Source organism: Eretmochelys imbricata, chromosome 3 (assembly GCF_965152235.1).
Source record: "Eretmochelys imbricata isolate rEreImb1 chromosome 3, rEreImb1.hap1, whole genome shotgun sequence".
Classification (NCBI taxonomy): domain Eukaryota; kingdom Metazoa; phylum Chordata; order Testudines; family Cheloniidae; genus Eretmochelys; species Eretmochelys imbricata.
The window spans coordinates 132385399-132405858 of NC_135574.1; the positions used below are offsets into that span (position 1 = coordinate 132385399).

Below are 20460 nucleotides of genomic sequence, written 5' to 3' on the forward strand. Positions count from 1 at the left end.
CATGGGGCAGAGCTAGGGGTCGAGCACCCCCTGGCAGTTTGAAAAGTTGGCGCCTATGGCCCCTGCACCCGGAACCCCTCCCTGCAATGAGCCCCTGTGCATGCAGATGTCCCACTGAGCTGCCTGCACCCAGATTGCTCCACACAGAAACCTCTCACCCCACACCTGGATCCCGCCCCCCCGACTTGCATCCTGCTGGGCTGAGCCTGCCCAGTGCCTGGCACAGAGGGGCACACACCTAGCACAGAGGGGCCGGGCCCCCGGGTGTTTCTGGGGAAGGCCAGCCCTTGCACTTTGTTTGGGTCAGGTGCAACCTCACTGCCAAGTCCCTGTACTGGGGGAGGAGGGGATTTCAGGGTGATTTCCCACCTCAATGCAGCCAGTGGCCTGTGCTCCCCACTGCCAGAACCACATTTATTTATTGACAAACCAAAATTGCAGAATTTTGAAATATTGTACACAGCATTTTTAATTTTCTGGCACAGAATTCCCTCAGGAGTAAGATATGGACTTGTGATAAATACGAAAGAAGGGTACAAAGAAATTGTTTTATAAAAGGATAAAATAAAAATTCAGATGAACATGTCTATAGTATTCAGTTCAATAATAACCTCCAAACAGAAAGCAACTTGATTAGCTTTATATGTCTACTTAACAGTTACTTACTCCACCTTCAAAGCAAAACAAAAATTGGGTGGGGAGACGGACAAGATAACCAGATTGCTCAGGAGACTCATTCTCTGTCAGCCAAAAGGTATTGTATAGTACAAGGCACCACAGTACTAGTCAAGGAGAGGTACAAATTGTAAGATTTGGTATAGCAATTGCCACAAACAAGAGTAAACCTAATTTGATGAGATTTACACTTTCAGCAACACAATGTAAAGTCTCAGGACTGTCTATAAACATGTAACAATAATCAGTGTTTTCAAGCAAGATGAGACATTTTAAAACTACTGTTTTAGGCAAAGCTACAATTTCTCCAGAATTTTATTTTGTTTACTTTTGGTAGAGGGATAATATGCACAAGGTGTAAAGATGTAACTTTTATAATCTATAATTGTTTCAGCAAGAAAAAAAAATGTTCTTTTCATCAGATTATCAACGTGTAAAAGCCAAAAGACTAACCCATCTTGAAACTTTAATGATGTGATGGGAAAGTCTTCTGGATACTTGCAATGCAGCTTTAACGAAATTTGTTTTTGTTTTTTAAATACACCACTTCAACTGCATTTTAAAAATGTGGCCATGATCATATATGCAAGTGCTACTTAAGGGATCAGCTAATGTTTTTTCTGATGAGCAAGGTATGGCATAATATGTATATATGTACCATCCACCCATTAACCAGAATCTGAGAAATCAGTGAAGCACTTGGTGGTGGTCCATAGAGAAATGGCTGGTTACATGAATCTGGTTTCCCTGCCTTGTTTCCTGTTGCTAAATTGCATATAATAGACAGCTAAAATACATTAATTCTTTTCTAATATTTTTCCACATAAGCAATTGCTGTAATTGTCACCAGAATGTTATGGCAATTGCACAGTTGTTAGTGGGAGAGAAAGTCATCAGTCCATGAGAACCTCTGTTAAACAGAGGTCCACACAATAAAAAGTCTGACAACTTCTGACCTTCCTGCATATTTAATGTAGTGAAATTAGTCCACTGGAATACTGACATTGTTGAAAGAAAAGGAGTACTTGTGGCACCTTAGAGACTAACCAATTTATTTGAGCATAAGCTTTCGTGAGCTCACGAATTGAATAAATTGGTTAGTCTCTAAGGTGCCACAAGTACTCATTTTCTTTTTGCGAATACAGACTAACACGGCTGCTATTCTGAAACCTGTCATTATTGAGTATAGTCTACAGAGGAAAGAGAAAAGGAAGAAAAGGTGAGGAGCATCATCATGGGTCTGGTTTTCAAAGATGAGTGAACACAACCATTTATGCAAATACTCTGTTTTCACACATAGCCATGGTATTTTCACAAGCACTTTGCAAATTAGTTGCCTCACTGGTCATTTGTGCATGCAAATATTTAATTTGCATAAATCACCCTTGAAAGGATCTTTTGTGTTTACAGTATTTACAAAATCAGCAATATACTAGAAAAAAAGAAAAGAAGGTAGCAGCAAAATGTCAAATACAAAGATACAAGAACATAGAAACTGCAGTACATATCTACTACAAACCCCTAGGATGGAAGAAAAGCATGAATGAAAAAACTGCTAGACTATTAAAGAGTTTGAAATGACTGGATATTGATCTAATGGAGTACTTTAACTACTTGGATGGCAGTTGTTAGCAAATATAGTTAAACACAAATCAAAGTGATTCCTAAATTAAGATAGAGGACAACTTCATGATCCATCAAAATCAATAAACCACTGCTAACAAGTCCTCTTTGTCTTCCCTGGAAAATAAATACTATTTTACTCAAACCCATTCTATACCTTCTCACGCACATTTCTCACCCCACTAAGCATATTCACAAACTCATATGAAATTAAAACAATCATCTTCACTGTACTTGTTTGGCACTTTACATATTATGACCACATACAGAGAACTACCTTTCTGGTCATTTAGTTTCATGTAAGTAACTGCTATAAAACAGGCACGCCTTATGCATTTGGTAGAGAACAGAATACAAATTCTTTAAAAACGTCAAGCATCTAATTTCCAACTGGCAACGCTATCATTAGTGAATAGCTTATGATTGAACATTTACTGCATAATGTATTTGTGTGGATGACATAAATCAATACATCTAGCAGAAGAGCAGGAATACCTAGCATTTTCACTCTAGCTCTCTATTGTCAGATTTGCTCAATCGACACAATCCAGACCTTAAATCAAATTCTTGCCTTGCCTTAACCCATCCCACAAATTCCACAAACTTCAAATACTTTGCTTTGAGTTTCAGAATGGAAAAGATCAGAGTAATAATGACAATACGTCTGAGAAAATAGGACTTGGATTTGTAAATACAATGGGTTGTTTTGCATTAGTCTAACGAACAAAATTATTCTCACACTGGGTTTGAATTCATTCTCAATTAGAATTTTTACATGACAAACCCAGACCATCCTGTTCAATCCAAATCACAGCTGGCAACCCTCACAGCACCAATGCGGCAAAGCAGCCAATCACTCTTTTAAACAGCTCCCTCCATTGATACAGAAAAACAGTCAGGACAATAATAAGCTGTTGTCTTGACAACCTCACAAAGCAAAGACTAGGTTTACTTTACTCCAGCAGAACAGCAAGGATAACCTCTTCACCTTAAGATACTCCTAATTCTTCAAGGATAGCTAGCTATTACAATAAGCAAAAACAAGTATAACAAAATATACATATGTATTTAATCTTCACTATCGAGTCTCACTAATATTTCAATGAGATTTTGAGCATAAGATTAAGAGCATTTAAAATAGTTGCTTCCAGTGTTCAGAATATGAGAAAATACCTGGGGGGTTGGGTTTTGTTTGCTTCAGGTGACTTATAAAACGAATAAATAGTTTATTCTGAACTAGAAGCTACAAATGAACACAATGGGGGTTGAGGGAGAAGAGACAGGAGCAGAAGGGAGTAAATAGCTTCCAGACCTCAGAAACAAACAAACAAAAAAAAGTAATTGAAATCTTCTTTCACAAAGCTCGCTCTACAGAATATATAAAAAAAGACTGGATTGTTTTTTAGTAATAGAATTTTGCCAGCTACTCTAAGCAGTGTGTTAATTGCAGCTCCCCCTTTTAATCCTTCTTCCGAGAGAAAAAAAGATACCATAAATATTTAAGCAAAGTGTACATTTAACAAACTATAAAAGCTGTATTCTGGCTTTGCTTCTCTTCTATTCCTGCTTTCATATCCTGTAACAATTGAACTAGAGAGTTGACTGCTGAATGTGAAATCCCATACGAATCAGATCCAGCATTAAGGAACTAGAGATGGGCCAGAGTTGGCCCCTCAATCTATTGCACATCAAATCAAAGCTTGATCCTCCCCACCCTCCCCCCAAAAAATAAAAAGCAACCTATGAAACCATCTATAGAAGGGCTCAAGGATACTTACTAGGCTAAACAAACATTTTTATTTCATACAACATTGTTACTCCGTCCCCCAAAGTGCGTTCAAAGTAGACTTTGTTGCAATAATTATGCAATCTCCGCCATTAAGTTTTATTAACAAAAAAGATGGTCAATTATGTAACTTTAACACAGACCCTGTCTAGTTTAAAGTAAAGATCAATAAAGTGAACACAGATAGGAAGATATGAAATATAAATTTAAATTCATATTTCATTTTTCCAAAGTGAATTTTAAATACTCCAATACATTCTCAACTTTCAACTTCTTTTCATGTAATTCAGAGCCATTATGAAAGATGGAGAGCCATCAACAGAGTCCACAGGCACTGGCCCTGGTGAGAAACCCAGAACTTGGATGGGAAGCTAAGGAAGAAGAGGGGATACTGAGATCTGTCCTGGAATCTGCAGAGACTCCGTTTTTCACATCAGTTTCTGCATACTAGGGATGAAAACCTAACCCTGTCAGAGACAATGACAAAACTCCTATTGACTTTAATTGGGCCAGGATTTCAATGTAAGTGTCTGAAATTTCAAGGTCCTTCCTCTGACCTCTAAACAGCGAGAAAGATATTCTCAACCCCTCACCCATCTTGAGCCTCCCTGGTTACTGCTGGGCAGTGGCCTACCTCTCCTCAGCCTCTTTTCATCAGAAACAGCCACACTGACTTCCTACAATACTGCTCAGCTTTCTCAAACAGGGATAGGGTGCAGCTGCAATAATTTCTTGTCAGTGTCACTGTGCCCACAGAATCCTCAATAACAGTAGTGAAACTAAGCAAATGCCTTGTTTCGTTTCAGGTAGCAGCTACTGCTCCTAAAACCTATGAACAGCACTAGTTACTGGAGCTGTCTGCAGATTCAGGAAGAAAAGAGAGCATCTGTTCACATTTATTGCAAGTATGGGAAATTGCCTTTATAGTCATGAAGTTTAGAAACTTTATTTGGAAATGGAACCTTTAATTCTGTAGAAAATGATTTCACACACACTAGGGAAACTCACTACTCACCATCTTCAAGTGGATTTTTCTAAATGCTGTTGTAATTATACATTTGTAAATAACTTAATGATCCAAACAATAAGTTCTACATAGCTTCTAATAAGAATTTTAAATACAAAACTATCACAACAATATTAACATGACATCATTTCGGCTATCAACTCAAAAAGTAAGAGTCCCATTAAATTTAAGCTTCCCACTCTTCTCAACTCATTCAATTGTTCCTAGATATGGCTGAAAATCTGGTCATTGCTCTACAGATAGAGATATCATGGGGTAAAGTCTCCAGTCTTCACCGATTTGCTTTTGTTGTATATGTCTGAACTTTAGCATCACTGTAATAAAGTGAATTGAACATTAATAAGCTTTAAAAAGGGGTGTGTGGGGTGGGGGGGGAGAGGACGTGTACTTCATTTAAGTCCAAAACTTTCTTGAAAATCCAAATTATGTACCGTAGTATCAAAACAATTATGCATCAGGTCTATCTGAATATTTTTTTTTTTTTGCCAGACACACTCTAAATGCATCTTTTGTTAGAGAAAATAGCATTTTTATATAATAAAAATCAGAAGCCATTCTTTCCAAGTAACAATTAATGTATTCATCAGAGCTCTAAACTAAAAAGTATACTCATTCATTCATCATATAATGAGACTGAGTTAGCAGAGAGCCTTTCCCTTTTGTCTCCCACGAAACACAGGTGAAATAAATGGACTGAAGAAAGAACAAGCATCACTAAACTCAACTGCCCAGCCTGCTCAGATTACAAGAAAATGAGATTCTCCTCAAAAATGGCCTTTTTAAGATTGCAAAAATGAACGGTTTTCAGAAATCAGATACAAACTAAACTATATGATTATATTATAAATACAATACTGCAACCTAAACAATAAAAATAGGAATTGTCTACCTTTTAGTTCACTGATTCACAATCCAATTTGTCCAATCACCTGTCAAGTCTGGTCATAAAACATAACATAAAAAGTATAGCATTTTAAACTGCAAAACAAACCACACTGAGAGAGCAGCATTCTTCAAAACAAGGTTTCATTTCAAGCTGACAATATTGCTACTGTTGGGAAGCTTGAATGACTAATGTGAGAAACTAGATAAGCAGAAGCCCCACCCTCTTTCCATAGTCACTATATCTATAGAGTGCATCTTGTATTTTTACACTGATTACACGGCAGCTCTCACTCATTGTTACAGCACCCCATTCACTCATCTGTAAGAGGCATGAAGTTATAAAACATCCTATTCTCCAACACCACAAAACAATCAAAATCCCAGTCTAGGCAAATGAAAATTATTTTCTTACTGCCTGCAGGTCAAACTGCTGATCAGCACTTAAAAATCCTGGGTGCAATGAGTGACTGATGAGTCCAATGTAAAGCTGAAAATGAAAGCTGGCTTCCTGCCTCAGTTCACTTGTAAATGTGGAACAGCAAAAGAGATTTATGATTTTGCCTGTTTTGATCAGCTTTGCTTAGTTCCTCTTCTAGCTCTCCTTATTCACAATGTGAATCATACTGCACACTGATCGTAATTAATGGCTACCCAAAAAAATGAGTGTCATATTTGTGTCAGACAATCAACACTGAAATTCAGGTTCTCCTTGGACAGAAGCCTTTAAGAATGTCCTTGCTTGAGCAGCATGTTAACGCCAGTAATGTAGACTTCAGCTTTTGTTTTAGTCTAGATTTCATGTCAGACTTTTAATATAAGGAAGTAATAGGCTCTTTACTGATCAAAAATGTCATTAGTTAAGTGGTCCTGTAACCTGACACACAGGTATTCCTTGATGCTTTATGTCCTGTCAAATCAACCTACTGGATGTGCAAAAACCAAGACAATGGATTCAGAGACCTCTCTCTGTGAGCATGCTTTATCTGAACATTACATAAATTATACATCAACTGTTGAGTCTCAGTAATGTTAAATGTCCAAAATGCATTACAACCCTTGATGATGTAAACATTTCTGCATAAACAAACATTTCAGAGTGGTTTTAAAATTCAAATCTTCCAGAGATACTATTACAATAAGAAAATATGTGGCCCAATGCTGCATTCCATTGAACACTATGGGAGTTTTGGACTTAAAATACAGCATTGGGGCCACAATAATTCCTAAACCCAGGAAGCTCTGATGCGCTGTGCTACTAAACTCAGGGTTGAAGTGTACCATGGCATCTCTAAAAGCATCTGCAGAATTTAGGCAAGGTTTGCAGTTTTCCCCATGAGTGTTAGTACAACACAGTCCTAAAATAAACAAGAAAAAAAGTCGATCAAACTATCGGAGGAAATGGTAACTTAGACTGGGTTGTTGTAAATGAAAAACAATCCTCTTCATTATCATGAACCCCACACTTGGATTTCTCAAACTTCCAAATAGCTATCTCCTATAAAAATAGCCTAAATATTTTTCTGAACATCTGACTTTGTCTTAGAACTAGAAGATTTACTGTAAATATTGGTAATAATGTGTATGTAGAATTACTTCTGTCAACAGTCAGATACTGATCAAAACAATAAACTGTAAATGAGTAAACTTTAAATTCTGTTTAGGTCTAATCAGTGCATAACTGATTATGAAGGCATCTTAGAATTTGTAGAAAAACAGAGACACATAAATTAGGCAGCAGAGACAGACAAGTCAGAACCATTCCCTGTTTTCTGATATGAGAAAGCCACCTAGTGTAAGCATTTAGAAATGAAAATTGCACACAAAAGACTCAAGAAAAGAATTCACACAAGCAATTCGTATCAACTTTGCATGGGTCCTCAGCATCATGAGCAACAAAAATAAAGTTTTAGCCACAAGAAGAAAGGCTGAGTTATAACATTATAAGTACCAATGTTTTAAAGTTATCCTACAATTAATATTAATAGCTTACTGATCCACTTAGTATGTTAATACACGGATGTGACAATAGTCAACTTTAGAGCAGTCTTTTGTCAAGATTAGGCTAAAGCTAGTTGCATGCCACTATTGACTAATACCTCCCGAGCAAAAGACTATGTTATGCAGTAACTGCAACATAAAAAAAAGTAAACAAACACAAAGTAGTTCTCGCCTGTGTTTCAGGGAATGAACCTGACACTTTAATACCGAAAAAAAGTTTGAAAACGGATCAAGGGGTACATATCAGGGTACTGTATTATAGAAATAAGAAAGAGCAAAAGATGCTTTTGAAAAAGAAAGTAGGGTCCTATATACAAATAAACAAACATCAAATGGTCTGTGAAATCACTTAAAGAAACAGGACAGTTCAATCTGTTAAAAGTGTGTGTATCCCTCTGCTAACCCTAAATCTACACTGGTCTCTCTTCCATGATCTCTCCCGAAAAATATCCCACAGATGCCGGATAAAAATAAACTTTTTTAAAAAGCTGCTTTTCGAGACCAACTCACCTTGACAGACCTGTTTTAAAAATAAATAAATAAATAAGCAGCGCCTCGAGGCGACCGACCCCCCATGGAAATGCTTTACGCAGCAGACGGGAGCTCTTTTTAAAAGCCTGGTGCAGCGGCCCCAGGCCAGGTGTAACGCCGAGAAAGGGGGTGCCCCACTGCGCTGCGGGGGTGGGGGCAGCTGGGGGAGATTTCCCCCCACCCCGCCTCCTCCGGAGAGTCTCTCCTCCCGCCGCAGGCACCATGGTGGTTGCTCTGGGGGCTGGCGAGACGGCCCCTCACATCCCCACCCTCCCCAAACTGGGGTGCCCCCTGCAGACAGCTCCCCCCCCCCCAGCCTCGGCTCGCGCCCATCCCTCCAAACACCCCCCGAACCCGGGGCTCCCCCCCCCCCCCCCCGCAAAGTGACTCCCCCACCCCCCGCCAACCCTTCCAAGCCCGCTTCGCTCGCCCCTCTCCCCAGGAGACCCGCACACGCACCCCGCCCCGGGCACGGCTCCTTACCTGGCACGCTCCGCCAGCCGAGCGCTGCTGCGGGATCCCCGCCCCCCGAGCCCTGTCCCCCGCCCGGCTCCCCAAGGCGCTCCGGGCTGGGCAGGGGCGGCCGGGGCTGCGGAGCGACTCGCTCTCTCGCGCCCGCTGCCCGGCGTAGCTGCCGGCGCTGAGTCTCGGCTCTGTCTCTCAGCTGCCGCCGGACGGGAAAGGGAGGGGGAGCGAGACTCCCGCCCTCCCGCACGCGCCCCGCCCCTGGCCGCGCCTCCCCATCCTCCCATTGGCTCCACCGCCTCAAGCCCAGCCCTTGGAGGAATCTTAACTCTCGATTGGGGGCTCGCCCTGTCTCTCAAGGAGCAACGCCACGCCCACACCCTCTGGGGGCCCCGCTCCCTGCGGCTGGGTCCGTTGGTCGTTTGCTGTTTGCCGTCCCGCGCCTGGGCTCCACGTTCTGGGGCGTCCTGGGGGGAACGTGGGGGGCTCGCGCTGCGCGGGGAGCAGCGGCTGCAAGAGCAGGTGGTGCTGCACCGCGGAGGGGTTCTGGCCCTGCGGGGGATGCATAGGGCCCGGTCCGCTGTGTGAGGGGCGCGGGCTGCCACTCCTGCTCCCAAAGAAAACTTCGGACAACTCCTTATCCGCATCAGACAATGAAGGATCGGGCCCTGCTCTCGCACTAACTGAGCTAGAAGCCAGGCTGCGCCCTTTGCGGCAAGGCTGTACACATCACGTCAACCGTCAGTCATCGTTGTCTTCGCTTTCAAGACCCTGGACAACTCCGCCCAGCCCCACACATCTCTGGTCTTATTTCTTGCTGGGTTTTGTCTGTTTCGCGTCAGTGCCCACTCCATGTCCTCCCACTCCTATTTCTGTGCCTTAAGCACAGGGCAACCTTCCAAACTCTGTGCGCTAGGCCCCCACCCGCCCCTCGTTCAAATCCTTCCTAACATCTCTTTTCTGCTTGGAGCCCCACAAGAACTGAATTAGTAGCCATTTTAAAATATACAACCATTATTAATAAACATTCATTTTCTGAATAATAATGAAAGCCTACAGGATCATACACATATGCAAGTGAGAAGTACATGAGAACCCCACTGAGCTAGGATGGTGTAGCTCTGTTTTTGCATTGTCCATCTTTGTTATTTTTCCATAGCTACTGTAATTCTTATATATAGTTTGATAGGATTGTTTTGAAATCAGTAAAGATACTTATAATAAATACACACTAAATTATTTCTTCTGAATGACCCTCTGTTTTCTGCCTTCTGTATGCCACTCTTTTAGATAGTGAACTGAGGCAGAGAATGTCTTCATCTTGTCTATGACAGAAAAGAACGCATTATCTTTACTTAACAAATAGGCCACAACTATTTATCCAAATTTCCACCGCCTTCACAAACTTCAGGGTATTGTAATAAGTGATGCAAACAACATCTGGTTTTGGCTTTGAAAAAGTCAGTTTGTTTCCATTTGTAGACCAAGATGAGGTTGCACAATAAATATGTTAATTTTCATGCCATCATCCTGACAGTTGAAATAGTGTTTCCCTGTCCACGACTCCAAATTATGAAGAGGACTACAACATACTTTAAAATGAAAGCCCACTCCTATGTAAACCTATAGAAATAAACCCATAGAACTGCTTTTTTCCTATTGTTATGTAACTTTCTGGTTGCACCAGTTTGCTCAGCTCTTGTGAATAGGCAGCATATTGACATTTACAAGAATTGTGCTTTCTTCCCATAGAAACAGAGCAGAAAGACACAGTGGAGAGGAAATGCCATATGGATGCCCAGGATCCAAAACACACATGCTAGATCAAATGCTTGATCAAATTTTAGATTACTCGCTTTAACTGTTCCTTTTAAAAAGAAAAGGAGGACTTGTGGCACCTTAGAAACTAACAAATCTATTTGAGCATAAGCTTTCATGAGCTACAGCTCACTTCATCAGATGCATTCTCAAATAACTCTGTTAGTCTGTAAGGTGCCACAAGTACTCCTTTTCTTTTTGCGGATACAGACTAACACGGCTGCTACTCTGAAACCTGTTCCTTTAAAATACACTTTAAATCAGAAACATACACTACCCTCTACAGAATTCAGAGACTCCATATTTACCTGCAGAAGAAACCATTATATATCATGATTTACTCCAAGGTGCAGATAAATATATTATTTAATATTTGGATTAGTTTTAAATGTTATTTTTAACTAAAATGACTCTTAGATGATAGCCGATTTGTGTATTAAGGCAAGGGGACAGGCACCATTTTGGTGCCATGAAACTCTGAGAGAAACACAGCCAGTAAAACAAGGTATTTCTCCATTACGAGCATTTGATAAATATTCTTGGTGGTAAGTTAATTCCTCTAAAACCCAGACTAGTTCAGGAAAACTTACCTCAAGAGAAAGAGTCTTAACCCAGAGAATATAGATAGGTTTAAGTATACAATATAGCATATATTATAAAGCCTGGTTTTTGCTATTATTTCTTATTCTTATTATTTCTTCTTATTGCCCAGTCTCTTTAGTGTAATGCTCTGGCTGCTTGTTCCTCTAAATCTTTCTCAGGAAACCAGGTGCCTCTCCTGTTCAAGAAGTTCAAGCTTCTTGCTACAGCGATTCAGTTTTTTCAAATTGTGACTCTTGCTGTCTCTCTACTTCTCTGCATCTGATGAGAAGTTCTCTCACCAAAAGGGTTGCTCCGCACTCCCCAGTTCCTCCTAAAATCCTTCCATACAGAGACCCCAATGCCCTTCCTAATCATTCCTCCCCTTCTTGCTCTTTTCTCTTCTCCCCGCACCCCCCAAAAAATCCCAAGTTATGCCTGTTAGTCCTGCTGGCTGGGGGTTGACAGCTTCTCCCTACATCTTGTCATGATTGTCCCTGAGTTGACAAGTGTACAGTCCTATCAAGTGATGCAATAAACTCTTGGTCAAATTCTATTCTCAGTTACATCCAGGCAACCCTGTAACTGACAGCAGAATTTGACCAAGAATTACCAGTCTGGGAACAAGAGAATAAAAGTCTCCTATTTGGATTCTCTATATTACTGGAGCAGCCTCATGTCCTAGATTGTCAAAATCCCCTGCTCCACAGTTCAGTTACCAGCAGTTTTATTGTGTATCTTTAACAATTATACGTTTTATTCAGGAATGTGCTTTTACTACTAATCACCACTAGGTGTCCTCTATCAATTACACAGCTGCTCGAAAGACACAATACTAACTTCTAGCAGGCTCTCTACAGGACTAAGATCTCTCTAATTCAGTCTTACTTGGATTCAGTCAAATGACTAACAAGTTACTATTGTTGCTTTTCTGCTGCCTATCACATCTCAATATGGCTAAACTGTTCTTTTACAAACTTGGCCTTACATGTGAAATATTTTTTGATCTGATATATTGATACACTGACATAGCATAACAAACAGCACTATTGCATCTGGCACACTGAAAACAACAGTTGGCATCTGCTTGTTGATAGTTTAAGATTTATATAATAAAGTGCTCTGGATGCAGATCAAGTTTCTGCACCATATGTACTCTTTCACCTACCTTGACAAAGGAAAAAAATGACAAGGAAAACTGACTGAAAGGTCTAGATGTACTGTATGTTTCAGAGCACCTTTGTATCGTTCACAGACATGCTAATAAATCCCTATAAGGATATTCTTTATGCCTCTACAACAGTGGTTCCCAAACTGGGATTTGTGAACCTCTGGGGGTTCACAGAACGTTACAGAGGGTTTGCCAGAAAAATTTCACTAATGGCAGCCAGAGGACCCTGGGCATTGGAGGCAGCGGGTGGGACCCAGTTGCAGGGCAGACAGCCCGAGCCCCAGGGAGAGTGGGGCCGGGCAGTTGGGGCTGGCAGCCCAAGCCCCAGCGATCAGCGGGATCTGCAGCCCGACCTCAGTAGAGCTCAGTTGACTGAGGCGGTCAACGGGGTCCAGCAGCAGGAGCCTTGCGGAGTGCAGAGGAAATTTAAACTTAAATCCCTGGAAATATTCATTTTTAGAAGGGGGTTCATGAGATTTCACAATTTAGTGAAAGGGATTCACGGGCTGTTAAAGTTTGGGAACCAATGCTCTACAGTGATACCATTAACTCCTTCCTGCACTTAGGGTGAAATTCACCCCTCTGCAGAGAGCCAGTGTAAGGCCCATATACCACTTAACACTTACTTTTAAGGTTTAAACTGGACTTGGGAGGTACATAGACCTTGTGTAGGTGCTCCGCACTGGGGTGAATTTCACCTTTAACAAACAGCCCTAATAATGCAGTCCATGTGGATAAAAAGATATTTGTGATCTGAGTTAATGAAGTGAGCGTGCTACATTAGCAGGCATACAACAATATGCTTAGACTGAATTCCTAAAATTATATATTACCTATAACTTGAGAAGACCCAATAAGCTGCTGTTGCCATACAGACGTGTGATGCCAGAACAGTCTGAAGTCATGCTCTGATCATTAATTTATTTATTTTTAGGCAGTGTAGTTCTCTTCCAGTGTCACTCCATTTGCTTGCAAGGCTACCATCTGTGCACTCTCAGGGACATGACAGGAGAGAAACAAAGAAAAGGAGACAGAATAAAGGTACAAAGAGGTAAACAGGAGTTTTTGCATTAAGCAGGGTTGGTTCAGGGATCTGGAATGCAGGAGGAATAGGAAGGGGATGAATCCCCTGTCCTAGCAAAACTAAAACAGAAATTCAAAGTGTAACTGAAAAGGGATGGAAAGATGGGAGGATGCTGAATTTCCTTTGACATTCAAATACCTCCAGATTGTATCAATTTTTCTAGAATTTTCTGATGGAGGGCACCCCTTCTACTACAGATTTGAAATTTAAAACCTACAGCAAATCAACTTTATCTCTAACATATCTTTTCTTCGAATCTCCATTCCTTATTTAAATTCAAATCAGCTGCAATGCTGTCTAACCCAAACTTCCCACATTTGGAGCTGCAGTTCAGAAACTGCTAACACATAGGTAGCTGTTCAAAAATCTTATACAGGCCGGTTGTTTCTATTGACTTAAAGACTTGGTAAATTGACTTCTCAGTTCATGCATCTAGAAATAGATCTGTTGGTATGCCAGGCAAAAGGAGGAGTGGCTGGAGGCCGTGCAGTCAGGCATGTTTGGCTGACATGGGTGTGTGAACAGGCCCAATGAAGAAAGGATTTGTTTGTTTCCTTGATCCTGGGATCCTCCCTAGAATCCAGGTGAAGCAGGGGTAAGTAAATTAGTACTGACTGCAAGATCAGAGAGGTCATATAATTCGCAAATATTTTCTCTGATATTGTTCAGTATTTTCTTAAATACTCACCCAGGATGAAATTTACACAGGTACAGAGGTTTCACACAAGGCCTAGACCCTTCCAAGGGGTTGTGTAGGGGAAAGCTGTGGGCAGATGCGTTTGCAGAATGGCTTCCACACCTTCTTTTTACCATAGGTTTCCACCATAGCATGATGCAAAGTCAACATGAGGGTAAATCAGGAAAAGGAGCCACAGAATCCATTATTCTATCGAACCAGTGACCCTAAGATCCCACAAAAGTGGCATGGACAGTTTGCATCCACTATTCCAGCTCCTAAGAGTAGTAACATACCCCACATTGGGACTGAGGAGTGGATTTTACTCACTCAAGCACCATGCATTTAAACAATATAAAAGACCTTTTATTTGAGCCATGTGTGGGAAACCAATTTCCCATAATCCATAAAATGTCTATTTTACACATTGCTGTTAAAATACAAAAACAATTCACCACAATGTTAATATTACATCCCAGTGGCTTTCCTAAACCGCAACTTACTAAGTGTAACAAACTTTGCTCTACATCCCCTGAAACAGACTTGGAAAGCCCTGATGTAGGAAAACACTATTTGTTTTCATTAGTGATATCCTTCAAATGAACCTCATATTAACTGAAGGGACATACAATGTTTCATCTCATTTCCCCTAGTCTACTTACTATTGCCTCCCTTTTCTGTGGTTTACAAGCAGGAAACTGCTAGAGGGGACATATCCAGATAAGATTAGACACCATACAATTATCATCTTTACTCTAATCATGCTGACATTCTCCAGTCTTTCTTCTGAAACTCTGAAATGAGAATCACAGCTGTTCCAGCTTCAATTCACATGGGGGGAAAATGCAATTTTGTTTAATTCCACACCCCAACCACCAGTTATGTTCCTTGTGACAAAGTGCCACACAATAAAAATTGGGTTTCTTTACTGATGAGCATTTCAGACAATATGTGGGATTCACCCCAGTTTATGCTGATCAAAACTAGGGCACAGAGCTCCTGGCAATGGAAAGATCTTCAGGGGAGAAATTATGGAACTGCAAGGCAGCTGCAACCTCCCCTCTGCTTGAGGACCCTCTGGCTGCAGCAGGGCTTGAAACATGGGCTGTGATGGCAAGGAAGGGGATGTGACTGGATCAGCAGGGATATGCCCGGAGTCAGCACTTTTCCACTGCAGCCTAGACCAGCAGGTTTCCTGTGGGGCCCCCACTGCACACTAAAGCTATCCTCTTGTGGCATAAACCTTGAAGGAGGCAGCAGCAGCAAGAAACACTTTCTGCTCTCACCAGGGTGAATGCCTGAAGAGCACAGCTGATCTAACTGTAATGTGGATATACAGTGCTACCAAATCAGAATTCTCCACACACTTAACTCTGCTGCTAGTGTTGTAAACCCATTTTGCATTCACTTTGCACCACTCTGGATGACTATGGAAGTTGCAAGTCCATGGAAAAATCAGGCCCCCAGGTATATAAAATTTACAGTCATGTTAGATGGCATGTCATTTTTCACGTGAATAGGGGTGTAGATGTCCATATCCTGGCCAAATTCAAACACAGGAAAATTACACTCAAACTTGCCCCAAATCCTCTGTTGCATCAACTGGATTCAATATTCTTCTGCTGTTCCTACTGTGATCCATTGTGCAGTATTAGTGTGCACCATCGGGGCTGCATTTCAGTAGTTAATGAAATGATACCTCTAATCCCATACCTACCTCACACACAAAGAGAGAGAGAGAGAGTGTGAGAGAGACTTAATTGACAGGCCCAATTCTCTGCATGAGTTAGGCTGACAGAAACTTGGCTATGGGCAGTGGCAGAAATTTCAGCCTGAGAGGGAATCGTAGCAGTGCAAGCCGACTGCAACGCCCTAGTCTGCTGGGGGACCTGGAGGGAGCTGGCACTGTCCAGAAAATGGATGAGGTCAGCCATGGAGAGGATAAGCCCAGGGCATCCAGGAGATGGACTGACTCAGCACATCTCCCAGACAACCGCTGCTGGCAGGACTCTTACTGAATTCCAGCCAGAACATAAAGCTGCTTCCACCCCAATCCCTACCTCTCCTAGCATAGAATCCCATGAGGCAGCAGCAGCTGCACTATCCTATCCCCTTTCTTTGGGGGAATCCCTTTTGGGTGCAGCTGTACCCACGTAAGGAGGGGAGTGCAAGTGGTACCCTCACTGAATCTGTGGAGTGAATCAAGCCCAGTGGTTTTTAAATGCTTCGAAATTATAGATTGAAAGACGCTATAGAAGAGCCAAGTGTGTCATTATTATCACAATTACCATCGCTCTTAAGCACTCCAGTAATGGACCAGAACCCCACTGTGCTAGGCAAGGCACAAACAAAGAACAAAAATGTTCCCTGCCCCCAAAGAGTTTATAATCTAAGTATGTGGCAAGAGACAACAGGTGGATACAGACAGGGAAGCACAAGGGAACAATGAAACAATAATGGTCACATGACAGGCAGTGTCTCAGCATATTAGCAGCCTAACCATTGTCAAGTTTTTTGTAGGCATCATAGCAAATGAGAATTTTAAGGAGGCATTGGAGGGAGGATAATGTTTACAGGGAGCTCCTCCCAAGCATGTGGGGCAGCATGGGTGAAAGCATGAAAGGACATGTTTGAAAATTTAACAAGTGAGCAATGGAGGCTGACGTCATGGGCTGATCAGAGGTGGGAGTTAACACCTTAGTAGTGAATGAGAGATGACCGGTAGGGCCTTCAAGGTTGTGAAGGGCTTTGAAGGTAAACAGAGGTATCTTGCATTTGATCCAATAGAGAAAGGGGAGGCAGTGAAAGGATGCAAAGAGAAGAGTTGACACGGCCAAAGTGATGGACTAAGAAAATGATCTTTGCAGCAGCAGTATTAATGGCCATGAGTGGGGCATTTATTAAGGCCAGAGAGAAGGATGTTGCAGTAATCAAGACATGAGAAGATGAAAGCCTGGATGAGAGTTTAGCTGCATAGATGGCTAGAAAAGCCTGCATCTTAGAGATGTTATGCAAAGTTTGTAATGTAGTTAGTTCCTGACATCATCATTATACTTGAGTTCCAACTTCCAACCTAACCCATCACCTTTTGTTTTTTAATTGCTAATAATTTTCACAGACAAATTCCTTTTGAACTGACATTTTCCAGATTTAGTCTTAGTCTAAAATCATTTTTGGGTGTTTGAAAGATGTAGCAAGATAAACTGAATTAGTCAAGTGTGAAAAAATACTTTTGCCTTATGTTCCAATCACAACGTTTGCACTTGGCTAACAAAAAAAAATGTCTGAAATTAAAAACTTTAAACTTGTTTATTTTGTAGACCTCATTATCTCTTGAAAAAAAATCAAACCTAGTTGGAAGAAAATTGTTCAGAAATTTTAAAGATATGAAAGTTCAAAGCTGGCAGTTTTACACATACATTAGAACTTTAAAATGTATTTTTAAAGCATTTTCAGGAGACGTAACTGGGTGAATAAATTTTGAAATAATTTTTTAAATGTTTATATATATTCAGCTCATGTAGATGCGCCTACAACTACAGAAGTGTGAAGAGCAGAAGACTGCATGAAATCCACTAGAGCCCTTGCTAAATTAATCCAATTTACCCAGGGAGAATTTAGATTGTACAGTGGGGGGGAACTATAGAAAATCCTAAAATAGATCATTAAGGATTATCATAGTTAAAGACACATTTGTTAAGAATTTTTCAACTTGGAACAACAGAATTAAAGGGGATAATAACCGATATGCTATACATTTCCCCAAGTAATTTACATTTGGAGTTAATCTGTTAATCCACCAGTGGATGTTCAAAAATCTCATACAGGTCATTCTCTCATACTCAGCCTATCTCTGCTGAAACAAATTTGTTGTGGTTGAAATTCTCCCCTGTGTAGGTGGTCCATACAGGGCTCAGGGCACCAATTAAGCCCCTCGACAATCCTTATAGTTGGGATTAAGTGGAGCATAAAGCTTTGTATGGATCATCTACACAGGGAATTAATTTCATTCTGTTAGGGTTCAATATGGCAGATTTAAATGTAACTTTATTTAGTGATCTTGAATCTGTGCCTCAACTCAATCTGTTTACTTCTTCTCTAGTTGTCTGAGATATCATCCTAGCTCAAACCCTTTTCTGTCTGTTTTCTATACCTATCTGCCTCTCTACAGCATTGGTTTCTGAGCTTTACAATCAGAAAACATTTGTTCCCTCTGGAGTTCACAGAGGTGCACATCTGGGCTTAAACACAACGTAAGAATACTAAAGCCCAAATATTTATCTTTCATATTGATGCCAGAGACAACATGTACTCTGATGTATCTATTGGAACTCTATTGAGGAAGCACCTGCTTCTGTGTGCTGAAAATCTTTAGAGAGGAGGATAACCTGGAAGTTGAATTCTTACATGTTTCCAAGGTCTAGACACACCTTTTATCCATGTATTATGTCTCCTGGTACTTTATAATTGCTGTATCTTGGCTGCCAGTTGTGGGTGTCATTTCACAACAAGTTATCTCTTCAATCTCATTGTCTAATCCACAACCCTGTTTTCCCTTTTGCACACCATGCTAAAGTGGTATGACTGTTGCTGGAAACAAAGGGTTTTTGACTCATCCATCACATGAGACATTTAACAGTTTAATGGTTTTTATTTTTCTGCTGAGACTGTTCACCCAATGCCTTGACTAGTATTACAACACTACCTTTACCTAACTTTTGACCCTCCAATAAAAATCAGCAAATTTGTTCAGTGTTTCAGAAATTACCATAAGATCATAAATATCATTCCAGAAACTCTAGGCTTTTTTAACAGTTAGTTGTAAATGATTTGGGCCAAACTCTGAAATCCTTGGACATTACTCTTTCTTATACTAAGGCTCTTTACACCATTCTGGCAAAGTTATGTGTAAACAAGACTAAGACACTTTGACTGCAATGGGAGTTTTGCTAGAGTAAAACCTGAGTAAAGATCTCAGGATCATTGCATCATTAACAAGTTTCACAGTTACCTCATCATCTGCTCCTTCCCACCACTTCCCTCTGTTGTGACTTGACATAAGATTGTAAACTCTCAAGAGCAGGGATTGGGTCTTTTGCTTGAATATCTGTATGGCACCCAGACCAGCACAATGAGACCCTGATTGGGACATCTAGATACTACTGTAACCCCAGTCATAAATAGTAACACATGTGCTGGTGCTATGCAGAAGTATAGTAAAAGACTGGCCCTTCCCCCAAAGCATTTACAATTTGAGTTTAAGACAAGATGCAAATGAGCATGGGAAAGAGGTTAGTATAAGTGAATATTCAAAAATGCACACTGGAGGTAGATATTGGACTTGATTCACCTCATGGGTGATAGAGAATGCTCTCTCACTCACACACCCCAGAAGGGGAAAGCAGCTTTAAGGCCTTATGGAGAAAGCTAGAAATTTAGGAACTCAGCTGACAGAGGCTGTTTGGGAGATGCACTAAATTATCATTCCCCCAGCTACGAACTGTTGACTATGCCCTCAGCAGAGTAAGAGTTACGAACCTTTTGCACTGCTGCATCCCGACTCCATGTAGGCTTTTTGCTGCCAATGGTATGATCAGATTTTCAAAGAGTTAAAAATCTAGGCAGTCGCCATAGAAGGATATATTTCAGAAGGTGGTTATATGTGCTTAGCCAGCTGATGTCAGTTTCAAAGCTCAGCTGACTAGTGGTTCCTTCAGATGGCCAGAGTCTGCAAAGCAAAGGGATATTCTCATTCCTTTTCATTTTTTAAATTTTATTTTATTTACTTGTAATTAAAAAATAAACAAACCTAAAGTGTTAATAGAGTGAGTTTATGGGGCAGTGCCAGATCATCTATGACCTGGTCCAAAGCTCTCTGAAGACAATGGAAATATTTCCATTGACTTCAATGGGCTTTGGATCAGACCCTTACAGCAGAAATCCATTACTCAGAGAGGGAGAGGAAGCTAAGGTAAACAGCTTCTAGAATCTTTCAAACACAACAGAACATTAATTTGATTCTTTTTTTCTTTTTACTACATTTAAACCAATACTGTTCTCAACACTTTCTTTCTAATTTGTGTGTGTACATTTTCCTTTCCTTTCCATGCTTTACACCTCATATGCAGAAGAAAGGAAAATG

The 20460-nt window shown here is 40.8% G+C and overlaps 1 long non-coding RNA gene across 1 annotated transcript in view; it reads right to left on the reverse strand.

Annotated features, from left to right (window-relative positions):
* Positions 1 to 9164, reverse strand: part of LOC144262183 (uncharacterized) — a 67356-nt gene extending 58192 nt beyond the window's left edge. Inside the window, exon 1 of the long non-coding RNA XR_013345497.1 lies at positions 9009 to 9164. This is a non-coding gene — a long non-coding RNA (uncharacterized LOC144262183). The remainder of the gene's footprint in view (positions 1 to 9008) is intronic.
* Positions 9165 to 20460: the final 11296 nt, after the last annotated feature.